At 36.3% G+C, this 15233-nt stretch overlaps 1 protein-coding gene and 1 long non-coding RNA gene across 6 annotated transcripts in view; one reads left to right on the top strand and one right to left on the bottom strand.

The window, feature by feature from the left end:
- Positions 1–3669, top strand: part of LOC139364298 (uncharacterized) — a 29433-nt gene extending 25764 nt beyond the window's left edge. Inside the window, exon 3 of the long non-coding RNA XR_011625910.1 lies at positions 3538–3669. This is a non-coding gene — a long non-coding RNA (uncharacterized lncRNA). The remainder of the gene's footprint in view (positions 1–3537) is intronic.
- The window catches only part of LOC105481879 (MAM domain containing glycosylphosphatidylinositol anchor 2), an 859970-nt gene that overhangs the window by 441467 nt on the left and 403270 nt on the right, over positions 1–15233 (bottom strand). The window lies entirely within an intron of this gene.

Raw genomic sequence — 15233 nt, 5'->3', positions numbered from 1 at the left:
TTTATCACCTTGATTTAACTAGCAATGCTCTAGCAGATATTCGCTAAATATATGTTGAGTGAAAAATTATAAATAATTAAGTTAACCAACAAACATAAAATACATATATTCATTGTCTAATTCCTATGCATTTGATTGGACAATATTGACCAGATAAGGACTTTAGAAAAGAAATTTATTTAATTCAAGATGAAAAGTAAAACAGGAATAATATTAACTAGGAGAAACTGAAAGCATCAACTGGGGAAAAGTATATAGGTCACTTGGACCTAATCTACCAAAACTATGAAATGTTTCTCCAACCAAAATGATAGGGCTAAGAAACACAGTGGGAGTTGGACTGAGATGAATTAAAATCTCAGGAAGGCTAAATTGTTCATGCACTTCTCTTGAATGTCTTGGTAACAGGACTGAGTCTTGAGCATACTTACTGACAATTGCCCCACCCCGCCAGTTTCCTGGAAATGTTGATGGCTAGGAACCTCACCCTAAGTAAGAGTTTATTTACCATCATTCTGCTCTATGACAAAGTGAGCCCAGAGATGAAGAGGAAGCAAAAAACAGGCAAGGGATTACAGGCATCAGCCAGCAGAGGGGAAAAAGAGGGAGGGAGGGAAAGTCCAACTAGCTATAAAGGGGAGTAAAGGATGGAAAAGAGAAATTAAAACCTCTGAGGTTTAAAACTTCCATGGCTGCAAGAATGGACACAAAATTCAAATTGAATGATGAAGAGTCAAGATTAATTAATTAATTAAATAAAAATAAGTGAATGAACACAAAAAAATCAGAAAAGTTACTGTAATAACAGGGATCAAATTCAATACATAAAGTAATAGTAGTAAAAAGGTTACTCTTGGAGAGTATTTTTTATTTTTTTCAATTTTATTTTTAAATTGACAAATAATAATTTTACATAGGCAGGGGGTACACAATGATATTCTGATACATATAATGTACAGTGATCAGATCAGGGTAATGAAGCCAGTACTGAAACTGTAAAGCTGGCCATAGCTCTAGGAAACACTGCCCCCTAGAGGTCCTCTGTGTTTTCAGAGAGACCAGCTTTCATCGCAAACTCAGGAGCCAAAAGCCACAGACTCAGGCACCCGGGATTCCCAGGCAGAGATCTCAAACCAGGTCCAAAATTATGGTGCAGTCATCTAAAGACCTATGTTAAGTATCAGGGCTTAGTGAAGAATGTCAGAATAGAATGAGATTATTTTTCTTTTTCTAGTCCTCACCAACCTCTCAGTAGTACTATTCAGTTTTTAAATTTAAGGTATGGAATAGAGAATATATGCATATGACACACAATTCAAAAGAAACAAGAAATGTATATAATAAAAAGTGAGTATCTTTCCTCCCAATACCCTGTCCCCTACATTATTATTAGCTTTTTGTGTGTTCTTTCAGGAATATTACATGAATTTTTCATAGACATGCCAGTACTGTGTTTCCACTTGCCTTGTCATTTTTCCCTTCTAATTTAATAATACGTCTCGGGGAAAGTTTGACATCAGAATATATAGAAAGGCCTTATTATTTTTAATAACTGCATAGTATTCAGTTTTTTGATTGATTTATGTATCTAATTCCCTAAAGTCTGACAATTAGGTTGCTAGTATATAATGTTGCAGTGAAAACCCTTGTTATACATGCACGTAGTATAAATGACAGTATACGCATATATACATATGCAAGTATGAATACACTGAAATGAAATTGTGGTCAAAATCTAGGTGCATTAGTTTTAATCGATATTTTCAAACTGATTAAAAATGTGTGCTTCCATCAGCAAATTTTGAGGTTATGCATACTGATACAGTACATTATCCATTACTTTTTTCTCTGCAATGTAACATTTTTTAAGTCTCTATTTTCCATTTTTATGAGGCGTATTGATAAGTGTTAGATTAAGCTAGTTTGGGTATAAGAGACATTTGAGTGTGTGTATTTCTGCCTATTCACATTCTTAGACCATGTTTCTCTTGTACTGTACTTTTTCTTATAATATGTTATGCTTTTCTTTTGTTGAAAACATTATCTCTTTTTCTTGGATATAAGCTGTAAATATTTTATATATTATTTTCCAGTTTGATATTTGCCTTTAATGTAATTCAGGATTTTCCCTAGACTTATTTTGCATTATTATTATTATTATTATTATTGTTACTTAATGTATGCAAACATACTAGTTATTTATGGCTTCAGAGTTTCCTGTCATCCTTAAAAAGCTTTCCCTCCCCTGTGATTTTTTTAAAAATCATGTTTTCCTCTAGTATTTTCATTCCTTTTCTATGTTTGACTCTAGATCTCTTCCAAATAGACAAACACACCCACACACACACCCATTCCCCTACACACACACTTTTTCTTTTTTTAAAAAATTCAAATGACATGTTCCTTCCCCCACCCCTAAAAATGGCTTTATTAGACAACGGATCCTGGTATGTAACTGCTCACAATTAAAAGGACTAGAGGTGGGATCTCATTTTATTTTCCAGGCTCCAGGCTGGAGTGCAGCGGCAAAAGCATAGCTCTCTACCACCTCGAATTCCTGGACTCAGGAGATCGTGCCTCAGCCTCCTAGTTGTTGTTTTTCGTTTTTTTTTTTTTTTTTTTCTTGTTTTTTGTTTTTTTTTGTTTTTTTAAATAAGATATTGTTAGGCCGGGCACATGGCTCAGGCCTGTAATCCCATCCGAGCACTTTTGGGAGGCCAAGGTGGGCGGATCACCTTCTCTGAGGTAGAGAGTTTGAGACCAGCCTGACCAACATGGAGAAATCCAGTCTCTACTAAAAATACAAAATTAGCTGGGTGTGGTGGCACATGCCTGTAATCCCAGCTAGTCGGAGGCTGAGGCAGGAGAATCGCTTGCATCTGGGAGGCAGAGGTTGCAGTGCACCGAGATCGCACCAATTGCACTTCAGCCCGGGCAATAAGAGTGAAACTCCATCTCAAAAAAAAAAAAAAAAAAAAAAAAAGATATTGTCAGACATCGATCTATCTCATTACCCACACAAAAAAGCAAGTTAATTCTTGTGTACAATTCATTACGTATTGTATAATCCATGTTATAGTGGCTGTAGCAGGAAGTTACTATGTTCAAGAGTAAACTGTTTTTTTTTTTTTTTTTTTTTTTTTTTTTTTTTTTTTTAGACGGAGTCTTGCTCTGTCTCCCAGGCTGGAGTCCTGAGGCGCGATCTCGGCTCACTGCAAGTTCCGCCTCCCGGGTTCACGCCATTCTCCTGCCTCATTCTCCCGAGTAGCTGGGACTACAGGCGCCCGCCACCACGCCCGGATAATTTTTTGTATTTTTTTTTTTTTTTTTAGTAGAGACGGCGGTTTCACCGTGTTAGACAGGATGGTCTCGATCTCCTGACCTTGTGATCCGCCCACCTCAGCCTCCCAAAGTGCTGGGATTACAGGCGTGAGCCACCGCGTCCGGCAAAGGTTAAACTTTTTATAGGTGTTTTACTATGATTAAAAATAGCATTTTCTAGATATTTAGCTTGCAATGTTTTAAAATGTTTTTCAGACTAAATCTCCAACTGTAGAGATTTGTGGACAGCTCTATGGGACAGGATTCTGGAGGCTCTATCACCTGTTCATCTGCGTGCCAATCCAATGCTACTTTTTCATGTTCATCATATTATCCTGAAAAATTGTAAATCGACTCAAAAGTAAAGAGAATGGTTTAGTAAAGCCATATATACTTATCACACAGCCTCAACAAATGATAATTTGCCATTCATAGTTCCTCTATCCTCCCTCTCACCTTTAAATAATTTATTTTTGTTTTATTGAAGTGTCTTAAATTCCAGACATCATATCATATTCTCTGTAAATACTTCAGTATGAATCTCTAACAAATAAACACATTTTTTAAAACCACCATACCATTTTAAACCTTGTAATATAAACAAAAATAATATAATATACTATAAATATAATATAAATATAAAAATAATATAAAAGGTATATATGATATAATAAAACAAAATTAATATGATATATAAAGTATATAATATATGATATAATAAAATATGCAATTAATATAATATAAAATTACCAAGTTGTGTTCAATTAATATAATAGAAAATAAAATATAATTAAATATACTATGAAATATTAATAATTTAATGTAAGATAAAATAACCAATATAATTTAATATAACCAAGCTGTGTTCCTCTATTGTCTCAAAATGTCTTTTTAAGTATATTTTTTTTTCAATTAGAATCTGGAAAAGGTCTATTCATTGCATAAGGATGGCATGATCATTAAGTATCTTAATTAATCCATAAAATTCACTCCCTCCCACCATCCCATGTCAGCTACTAGGTGATTTGTCCTATAGATTTTCCTACATTATGTATTTTAGTGATTGTATTCTGATGCCAATTAATACATTTCTCCATCCAGATATTTTCCAGAATTTGTAATTTATTCTAGAGGCTTAATTGTATTTATTTCCATTTTTAAAATGTATTTGATAACAGAGCATGAATAAATCACAGATAGCACTGTATTGCTCAGTGCTTATCAAGAGGCACGTAGAGGCACATACTAACCGGTTGTACCATTCTTAGGTTAGGACTTACCAGAGGATCTAAGTATTGTCATACTGATCTATCCATCTTTAATTTCCTCAACATATCTCAATTTATGATTTTAGCAGTCATTGATGATCACTGCATAAATCCATTATTTTTTAGGTGTTGTAAAATGTTGATTTTTGAATTCTATAATTTCTTCAGTATGTATTAATTGAATTTCATCTCTAAGGAAGACACTTGCGGCTGGGCACAGCGACTTATGCCTGTAATCCCAGCACTTTGGGAGACCTAGGCGAACAAATCACCTGAGGTCAGAAGCTCGAGACCAGCCTGGCCAACACAGTGAAACTCCATCTCTACTAAAAATACAAAAATTAGCCGGGTGTGGTGGCCCCCCTGTTGTCCCAGCTATTCAGGAGGCTGAGGCACAAGAATCGCTTCAACCCAGGAGTTGGAGGTTGCAGAGCTGAGATCGCACCACTGAACTCCAGTCTGGGCTACAGAGCGAAACTCTGTGTGTGTGTGTGTGTGTGTGTGTGTGGCGGGGGGGGTTAAAAAAAAAAAAAGACACTTTCAACAATTATTTGGATACCTTGAAATGATGTTTGTATAGAAAAGCCAGGAAAATGCTTGACTCTTTATTATCATTTTTCCGAAAAACGAATATATGCATAAGCAAATTCTACATGTGGCCATTCATTCGTTATGTTGTTGTTGTTTTCATGGGCTGGTATCATTATATACTAATAGATACTGATATATTTGACGTTAATGCAGTCACTTGAGGTTCACGCAACTTTCCACGGAATGATACTAAATAAATAGTTGACTTGAAGAGCTAGAAATTCCCAGTTAAATGTTCATGGACGGATGTTTACAGAAATTCAAACTGGGCAGGGTGCGGTGACTCACGCCTGTAATCCCAGCACTTTGGGAGGCCGAGGCGGGCGGATCACAAGGTCAGGAGATCAAGACCATCTTGGCTAACACGGTGAAACCCGTCTCTACTAAAAATACAAAAACAAAATTAGTCGGGTGTGGTGGCAGGCGCCGGCAGTCCCAGCTACTGGGGAGGCTGACCCAGGAGAATGGAGTGAACCTGGGAGGCGGAGCTTGCAGTGAGCCGAGATCAGGCCGCTGAACTCCAACCTGGGTGAGAGAGGGAGACTCCATCTCAAAAAAAAAAAAAAAAAAAAAAGGAAACGGATATTCTGTTCTATACAATCCGTCATCTTTTAAAAAATGTAAAATACACGTGAATATTAAGAATGGACTAGCTGGGTGTGGCGGCTTGTGCCTGTAATCCCAGCTACTCAGGAGGCTAAGGTAGGAAGATTGCTTGAGCCCAGGAGTTGAGGCTGCAATGAGCTATGATCATGCCACTGCACTCCAGCCTGAGCGACAGATAAAAGATCCTGGCTTTAATAAATAAATAAATAAATAAATATACGTTTTTAAAATGGAAAGGCAGTGAAAATGTCTATTGTTCAAATGTACACTCCAAAAATCTCTTTAGTGATGAAGTCATCACATATCAAGGGTCTTTGTTCCATTTTTATGCTTACGGCTATTAATTTTGGGCAAATACTGAATGCTTCTTTTAAATGTATAGATTGTGGTAACAGAGAAAGGGAGGAGAAGCGAGGGTTAGGGAAAGAAACAGAAAGCAAAAGAAAGGAAAATATATTGAGGGGAAGGGCAGTAAGTTGGTAGATGAGGGCAAAAGTTCACAAAGAATGAATGGAATTTCAATCAGTCCTCTATTTTCAAGAAAAGTGAATTAAAATGAGATTTGGAAAGGGATAGCATGAATACTGGCATGCTCTTCTGAGAAGATGCTTCACTCAACTCTATTTTCTGCTATTTAATGCAATAAAATTTAAAATTTTAATATTTTGTGATAGGGTTCACTTTGTGTGTGTTTTGCATGTCACCTAGAACATAACCTTATACATATATATTCTTCATGCATCTGCAGTGAAGTTAGGAATAAACATTACATGAATACCATTTTGTTACATTCGATGCAACTTACAAAAGCCACCGGGTAGACCGTAAATAAAATTCCAAAGAGAGAAACTATTATGCATTGTGCCATAAATGTAAATATTTTTGATGCTAGGTGCTTGTCATTGTCAAGTTCTCAAACCCCATTTTCAGGTGAATATACTTTTGTTTTTGCTTTGTCTTTTAAGAAATGATGATAATCCTGTAGTGCTATTTAAAAAAAAAAATAACAAAAATTAACCACCAGCTTTCCTTTCTATAGTTGTTTTAATAAATAAATAGCAGGGCAGTGGAAAAGTCCTGGAGTTAGTTACATTGGCTGTGCTTTTGATGGGTGATGATAATAAAATCTAAATAAGTCAAGTAAGATCGTTTCAGTCTACAAAGCTGAAAAGTATACAAGTCCTAAAAAGGGGACAGAAAGTGTATAAACGTGTGAAGACATAGAGCAGTAGAGTGGAAGCAACGTGAAGTCAGCACTTTGGTAGCTACCTGGTAATCTAGCCTCTGTCCCCAACAAACTACGTGACCTTGGTCTTGTCACTTAATTTTTCTAGCCTTAGTCTGCATATTCATGAAATGCAGAGGAACAAATAAGATAAAATCAAAGTTTCATCAAAATTTTGTTTTTCTAATAAAATATAAGAAGCAGCACCCATCCTAAAGAACTTAAAAGAGACTATCCTCAGAGAGGGCAGTTATGATTAATTAAGTACAATCTGGAATAGAGACATGCAAAGTCAGCTTAATGAAGCCAAATTGTTAACACATCTCTGTGACTTGAGTGTAATGTGACTGAATGTATTAATATTAATATGGCTAAAGAAAGAATGTGTCAGTCAAAGCAGTAATTGGTCAGCCCTGAGAATGAAAAACCAAGCTTGTGGGAGGACAGCTTGGCAAGTAGTACCTATTTGAGAACTGTCTGAGAAAGAAACTCTTTGCTATTGGACTCAAGCCCATGGTTTCCTACTCCACAATAGGTAAGATAGCCTTCAGGTACCCCAGTCGAAAGTTTTTGCTTGTCAACCTGATTACTATTTGGTTCTTTGGTTGACTTGCATGCATTCTCATTATTTCTCATACATAGTGAGAAATGTACCCAACCTGATTTTTGGATCGTTTGTACATGTGTCAGCCTTTATGAGTCTGGAAAATGCAAACCCATCTCTAATCTACTGCCATGATACTAACAAAACCATATTTATGAACTTGTAAAATGAATATTAGAACCTGGAGCGGTCTTATTTTGCCAAGGTTAATGCTCTCCTGTATATAACTGCCTAAGAAGCAAGCCGGCATTACCCAGATGTTATCTCTTTGACTGTCTGCCTGTACCTAGGCAGCTACCGACTTAGGTTATCTGTATGTCTAATAGTATATTAAATGTAGTTTTTAGTTTAATTCATGAACATACCAAATCACTACAGAGGTGGACTAAATGCTTAGCAATGTTCAAACTACTAAACATAATGCTACAGAGTGTCATCACAATATTGGAACATTTACCAATTCTGTTAACCAACATATTGGCCAAGTCACTATGTTGCTCTCCAGAGAGGGTATCCGAAGATATGTTAGAGAAGTTTATACTTCTTAGAATATACAACTTATGGATCACTCATGCATCCTATTTCATGCATCCAAATTCTCTCTGCCTATAGAGGAATTAAATTTACCCTTGGGTTTTCTGTTTTGTGCCAAACAGAGACAATGTCCCCTCAAAGCCTTCTAGCAAAATTAACTATGGCTAGTTGTCAGTATGAAGCTGAATGCTTTAGCATACACCTTTTGTAACTCTGTTTTATTTTCTACTAACTTGATTTTTTTTTCCTTTTCTGACAAAAACCAAGCTTTCATCATCTCTGTATTATTAAGACATAGGATTATAACTTTTTAGTTTAGTGTAAGCAATAAATTATAAGCAGTAAATTTAGAGATATTTGTCTAAAAATCTAGTACTTTGTGAATATGTTCCAGTGACTTGAGATCCCAATGTTTCACCATTACATCTGTACTTAAAACTGTGTTCTGTTGTCAAAAGTGACGTAGAGGGTTTAAAGCTACAATTTTCTCTGACTGAAGAGCTTTAATAGCTTCATATTATTGAGTCCCATTTCCCAAGTGTCTTTAAGTCCAAGCTGGGTAGCAAAATAAGAAGACAAATTAAGTGTTCTAAGCCATCAAGGGAGCATTTAATACATCCCTACAGACATTGAGGTATATGGCTTCCAACAGTACCTCATGGACATAAGTGAATCGGAAGATTTCCTTATTAAATGCTAATTCTTAGAGGTAAATGGCAGAAGCACAGGCAAATACAATTTAGTATTTTCCAAAAGCAGCATAATTCATTAAAATACTAAATTAACCAAATTCACAGGCCTAGAAAGTGGAGACATTAGAATTTAAAACCATGCCATTTGACTCCAAAGTAATAATGCCTGTCATACTCACTCATTAAATAAATATTTGAGACCTTCTACGTGTGAAGCTTTTATGTTTAGGGTCCTGTGTGTGTGTGTGTTTGCGTGTGTATGTGTGTGTTTGTGATATATATATATGACGTTTAATTCTTTTTAATTTTTATGGATACCTAATACTTTTACATATTTGTGGAGTTTTTGTGATGTTTTGATACAAGTATACAGTGTGTAATAATCAAATCTGGGTAATTGGAAGTACCAATCACCTCATTTATCATTTATTTAAGTTAGGAACACTCCCGATCTACTGTTTGTATTGTTTTGAAATGTACAAAAAATTATTGTGAACCACAGTCACCCTATTATGCTACCAAACATTAGATCTTATTCCTTTTATCAAACTGTGTGTTTTACACACTAACCGAACCCTCTTTATCCTGCCTTCCCTATTACCCTCCCTGGCCTCTGGTAATCTCCATTCTATTCACTGCTTCTATGAGATTAGTTTATTTTTAGCTCCCACATGTTAATGAGAACATGTGACATCTGTCTTTCTGTGCCTGGTTTATTTCACTTAACATAATGACCTCCAGTTCCATCCATTGTGTAGCAAATGATGTGATTTCATTCTTTTTTTGAGTGGGTGGCATAACATTCCATTGTGTGTTTATACACCACATGTCCATTATCCATTCATTCGCTGGAGGACATATCCGCTGGAGGACATTTTGGTTGATTCTGTATCTTGGCTATTGTGAATGGAGATGCAATAGGTCCCATATATTTTGTCCCCCAGAGCAGGATACTTTTTGAACTAGAGAGAGAATGCTTTTGAAAAGTATAGTGGAACAACAGCCACAAACCAGGACCATCTCAGGCATATCATTATACACACACACACACACACACACACACACACACACTTTGCTATCATAGAAAACGAGAATGCAACATGAAGTCCCTGTTCTCTAGGAATTTATAGTTCACTGAAAGACAGAAAATTTGAAAATAATTTGATTATTCTCTTTTATAATTCTACCATAATCATTATTATCCAGAGTTTTAAGTCTTTCCAAGTATGACTTTATTTGATCATTAAAGAACTCTATTATATAAGTACTATAACTATTCTCATGTTACACAAGAGGAAGACAAGTAAAAGAGAGGTTAAATAAATTAACCAAATTCACAGAGCTAGAAAGTGGAGACAGTAGAATTTAAAACCATGCTGTTTAACTCCAAAACCTATAATCACACTCACTCCCCAAAACAGCGTCCTGTGATATATGATAGTAGGGAAGTGGCCAGGTATTCTCTGCACATGAAGCACTTAGTCAAGCCTCTTAAACCAACCAAAGCTTTTGGGAAGAGGTGACAAATAAGGTGTTTACTTAGTTAGCCAAGATGAAGGGGTGGGAACAAGTAGAAGGGACCACAAATACAGTCAGTAGGAAAAGCACTGTCACTTCCTTCAATAGTAATGATGCACACTAGTCATATTGATCATGTTCTATTTATTAATATTTTATCAACAAATAGTTGAGAAATATGAATTATATATTTATAGTGTACAATGTGATGTTTTGATATATGTATACATTGTGAAGTGGTTAAATCAAGTTAATTAATATATCCATTGTTTCACATAGTTTTCATATAAGATCTACCTCCTTAGCAATTTTCAAGTATACAACATATTATTATTAAGTATAGTCACAATGCTGTACAATAGACCCTGTAAAGGTAGCCCCAGGATTTGTTCAGTAAGAGTATGGATTATCTAATTTCAATGAATAAGTAAGATATGTTACAGGTTGATTATGGGCCCCTAAAACATACACTGAAGTTCTAATTCCTAGTACCTCAGAATGTGATGTTATTTGGAAGTAGCGTGTTGCAGGTATAACTAGTTGAGATGAGCGTACTGGAATAGGGTGTGAGCCCTTAATCCAATCCACTGGTGTCATTACAAGAAGAGGAAAACCCCACGTGAAGACAGGCATGTGATAACAGAGGCAGATATTGGAGTGATGCAGCTGAAAACCATAGGACACCTAGGATTGCCAGTTACCTCCAGAAGCTAGGAAGAGGCAAGGAAGGATTCCACCCAGAATCTCAGAGGGACGAAAGCCCTCCTGACACCCTAATTTCAGAATTCTAGCCTCCAAACAGTGAGGGAATACATTCCTGTTTTAAGAACTTTCTTTGTGATACTTTCTTATGGCAGCCCAAGGGAAGCAATACAAGGCACTATCATGGAATTCAGGCACTTGCCCAATTTTGAAATTGGAGAACCATTTAGGCTCATACTGGATGTTAGCTGATGTAAAATTTACATACATCACGAAATGTGTTTACATTCATTCTGTACAGTAACAGATATCATTCTTTTGTGCTATTTCAGAAAATTCTTTTCAAAATGACCTGTAAGTTTGACTGACTACCGTACATCTTCCTGAAGACACCACAAAGAGTTATTCAAAATGGAGAGTTGTTCTGATTACGTATCATATCAACACACAACAAATTACATAAATTTGATATCATATTGCAGACCCAGACGCACAAAAGTTAATTTTTAAAAATACAGAATTTCTATGAAATACACCAGAGAAGGCACTAATTAACTAAGGGTTGTGTTCTGCTCAAGCTTATCCAACATCATTTAATGATTTCTGCCAAAGGCGAGTAAGTAAACAAGAAGAGGCCAGGTTGTAGAGGATAATGTTTTCTCATGTACCACAAGAAGCAGAAAAAGGGAAGAAATCAATGTTTGCTGATGGAAAAGGATAAAACTGCCAGGAAAATAAATGTTATTTTTAGTTTTTTGTTAAGACCTTGGCATTAAAAGGAAGTTAAAATAAAAGATTAACAATTCCTTAAAAAAGAATTGATAGAATCATTCTTAATAACTGTTTTCTTATTTTTCAGTTCTGGAAATACATTTTATATGCACTTTCCTTGTGTAGTATAAGTTAACTTTTTCAGATCACAGAAAGATTGTTATTCCTTATTGATTTTGTTTGAAGTATCTTGCAGCTTTTCAGAAAATGGCTGGGATGAACCTAATTTAGAATAAATGTATCATGTTTACAACCAGCAGTTGTATAGATTATTAATTACCACTGATGGCATATTCCTTTGCATAGAAGCAGATAGGCAGTATTTTCTATATTTGTAGGTTAAATTATTAAACTTAAGTCTGAAACCTCCTTTAAAGTCATTTTAATGAGTGTTTCATTAGATTACAGATATGAAAACACAAGTAAATTAATTGTCTTAATTGGCATCTTTAATGTGATAACCAAAAGTGAAAAGGATAAATTGTGTCCAATAGGACCACAAATAGATTGCTACAATATTTATTTCATGCTACCTTTTTAAAATAGTAGGGGCGGATATAACAAATAACTCATACTGCGGCCGGGCGCAGTGGCTCAAGCCTGTAATCCCAGCACTTTGGGAGGCCGAGATGGGCGGATCACGAGGTCAGGAGATCGAGACCATCCTGGCTAACACGGTGAAACCCCGTCTCTACTAAAAAATACAAAAAACTAGCCGGGCGAGGTGGCGGGCGCCTGTAGTCCCAGATACTCGGGAGGCTGAGGCAGGAGAATGGCGTGAACCCGGGTGATGGAGCTTGCAGTGAGCTGAGATCCGGCCACCGCACTCCAGCCTGGGCGACAGAGCGAGACTCTGTCTCAAAAAAAAAAAAACAAAAACAAAAACAAAAAAAAACCAAAAAACTCATACTTTCTGTACTTTCTTTTTTTTTTTTTTTTTTTTTTTTTTTTTTTTTTTTTTTTTTGAGACGGAGTCTCGCTCTGTAGCCCAGGCTGGAGTGCAGTGGCCGGATCTCAGCTCACTGCAAGCTCCGCCTCCCGGGTTCACGCCATTCTCCGGCCTCAGCCTCCCGAGTAGCTGGGACTACAGGCGCCTGCCACCTCGCCCGGCTAGTTTTTTGTATTTCTTAGTAGAGACGGGGTTTCACCGTGTTAGCCAGGATGGTCTCGATCTCCTGACCTCGTGATCCGCCCGTCTCGGCCTCCCAAAGTGCTGGGATTACAGGCTTGAGCCACCGCGCCCGGCCTACTTTCTGTACTTTCACATATAAACACACACACTCACACTCTCTCTCTCTCTCATACTTAAGATGTATACATAATATAGACTCATAAACTGGATCAATTAATTTGATTATCATTTTATGATTTAAAAACTCTCTTCAGGCTATGGTAAAGTTGGTTAATCTGAGGAAAAAACATATTGTGAAATATTTGCCATTTAGTGATCTTCCCACTTAAATAATACATTTCTGAATGTCAATAAGAGTCTTCTAATAATAAAAACACAAAATTCAATTCATTAATGTTCATGTAACTGTTCAGAATTTCCACATTAAAGAAACTGCAACTGTTTTCCTTAAAATGATGTATTTATAACTATAAACAACGAAATCAATAGATTCTCAATTCTATGTTGACAGACAGTATTTCTTTCTTCTTGAAATGCCTGAAAATCTTCACATACTTATTTCGTATCAACTCTTGTAGTAAAACAATGGTCCTTATCTTATCCTTCTACCTATATAATATTTTTCATTAAAATATATAGATTTCACAAGGCGACATCTAATTTCAAATTTTCAACTAAGTTGTATACCTAATTATTTTGATTCTGAGGTTTGATATCCATTTTCAGAGCTCCCACATGATCCAATTTTGACCATCAGACAATGTGAGTGGCAAAGTTGTTAGGATCAAACAAATGCTTGCTCTGTGTTTATATCATAAATCTCTATCACACAAAATTCTTTGGGCATGAACTTGCAAACTTAAATTGCTTAGATTTAGTTCAAGTAAAAGACATTTTTTTAAGAGATGAGAAGAACAAACAAGGAAAATATAGCCTATACTGCTATGCTCTAAATATCTGTGTCCCTCCCCAGAATTCATTCATATTTTGGAATCCTAATCCCCAGTAGGATGGTATTAGTAGATGAGGCCTTTAGGAAGTGATTAGGTCATGAGGGTAGAGGCCTCATGAATGGGATTAGTCCCCTTATAAAGGAGACCCCAAAGAGCTTGTGCACCCTTTCTGCCATATGAGATTAGAATAAAAAGGAGAACAAGTATGAGCAAATCCTCATCATACATGGGATCTGCAGGTACCTTAATCTTGGATTGCTCAGCCCCTAAGACTGTGAAAAATAAATTTCTATTGTTTATAAGCTACCCAGTTTATGTTATTTTGTTATAGCAGTCCAGACAGACGTAGAAATATGTTCATGGTAATTCTGTTACATAAAGGTCTTAAGAAATAAAAACAAAATTTCACTAAGCATTATACCCTGGCTAATGACTTATGACTTTTCTTTACAAGTCTTTAAGAAAAATAAAAGTACAACAATTCTGAATCACAGTTAAGCAACACAGGTCAGCAGCAAGGAAGAAGATACTAGGGTCACATGTATGGATACACTCCTCATTGAGCTTGGGTCCAGAAGATTTGTAGTGTCTTATTCTTTTGGCTTGGAAAAGGAAATGTGGGATAAAATTCTATAAAAAGGTAGTTTATTTTGGGAAATAATCCCAGGGAAACCAAGTAGGGGAATTTGAACAGTGATACAAAGAATGAAGAAAAGCCAATATAAGAAAGTGTGATTCCTTTGGTCATTGCTGAGAGTAACAGGCTCTATTCTACTGTGAAACTGACAAGGCATGCAGAATGTGCCCCAGAACTCCCTGACCAAGGGATAACAAAGGGAGCATGTATCAACTAAAACCTACTTTTTTTTTTCTTTTATTATTATTATTATTATTATACTTTAAGTTCTAGGGTACATGTGCATAACGTGCAGGTTTGTTACATATGTATACCTGTGCCATGTTGCTGTGCTGCACCCATCAACTCGTCAGCACCCAACAACTCGTCATTTACATCAGGTATAACTCCCAATGCAATCCCTCCCCCCTCCCCCCCCCCATGATAGACCCCGGTGTGTGATGTCCCCCTTCCCGAGTCCAAGTGATCTCATTGTTCAGTTCCCACCTATGAGTGAGAACATGCGGTGTTTGGTTTTCTGTTCTTGTGATAGTTTGCTAAGAATGATGGTTTCCAGCTGCATCCATGTCCCTACAAAGGACACAAACTCATCCTTTTTTATGGCTGCATAGTATTCCATGGTGTATATGTGCCACATTTTCTTAATCCAGTCTGTCACTGATGGACATTTGGGTTGATT

The sequence above is a fragment of the Macaca nemestrina genome, chromosome 7 (genome assembly GCF_043159975.1).
Source record: "Macaca nemestrina isolate mMacNem1 chromosome 7, mMacNem.hap1, whole genome shotgun sequence".
NCBI lineage: Eukaryota > Metazoa > Chordata > Mammalia > Primates > Cercopithecidae > Macaca > Macaca nemestrina.
The sequence above is the reverse complement of the archived record's forward strand: the minus strand, read 5'-3'. Positions and strand labels throughout refer to the sequence as shown.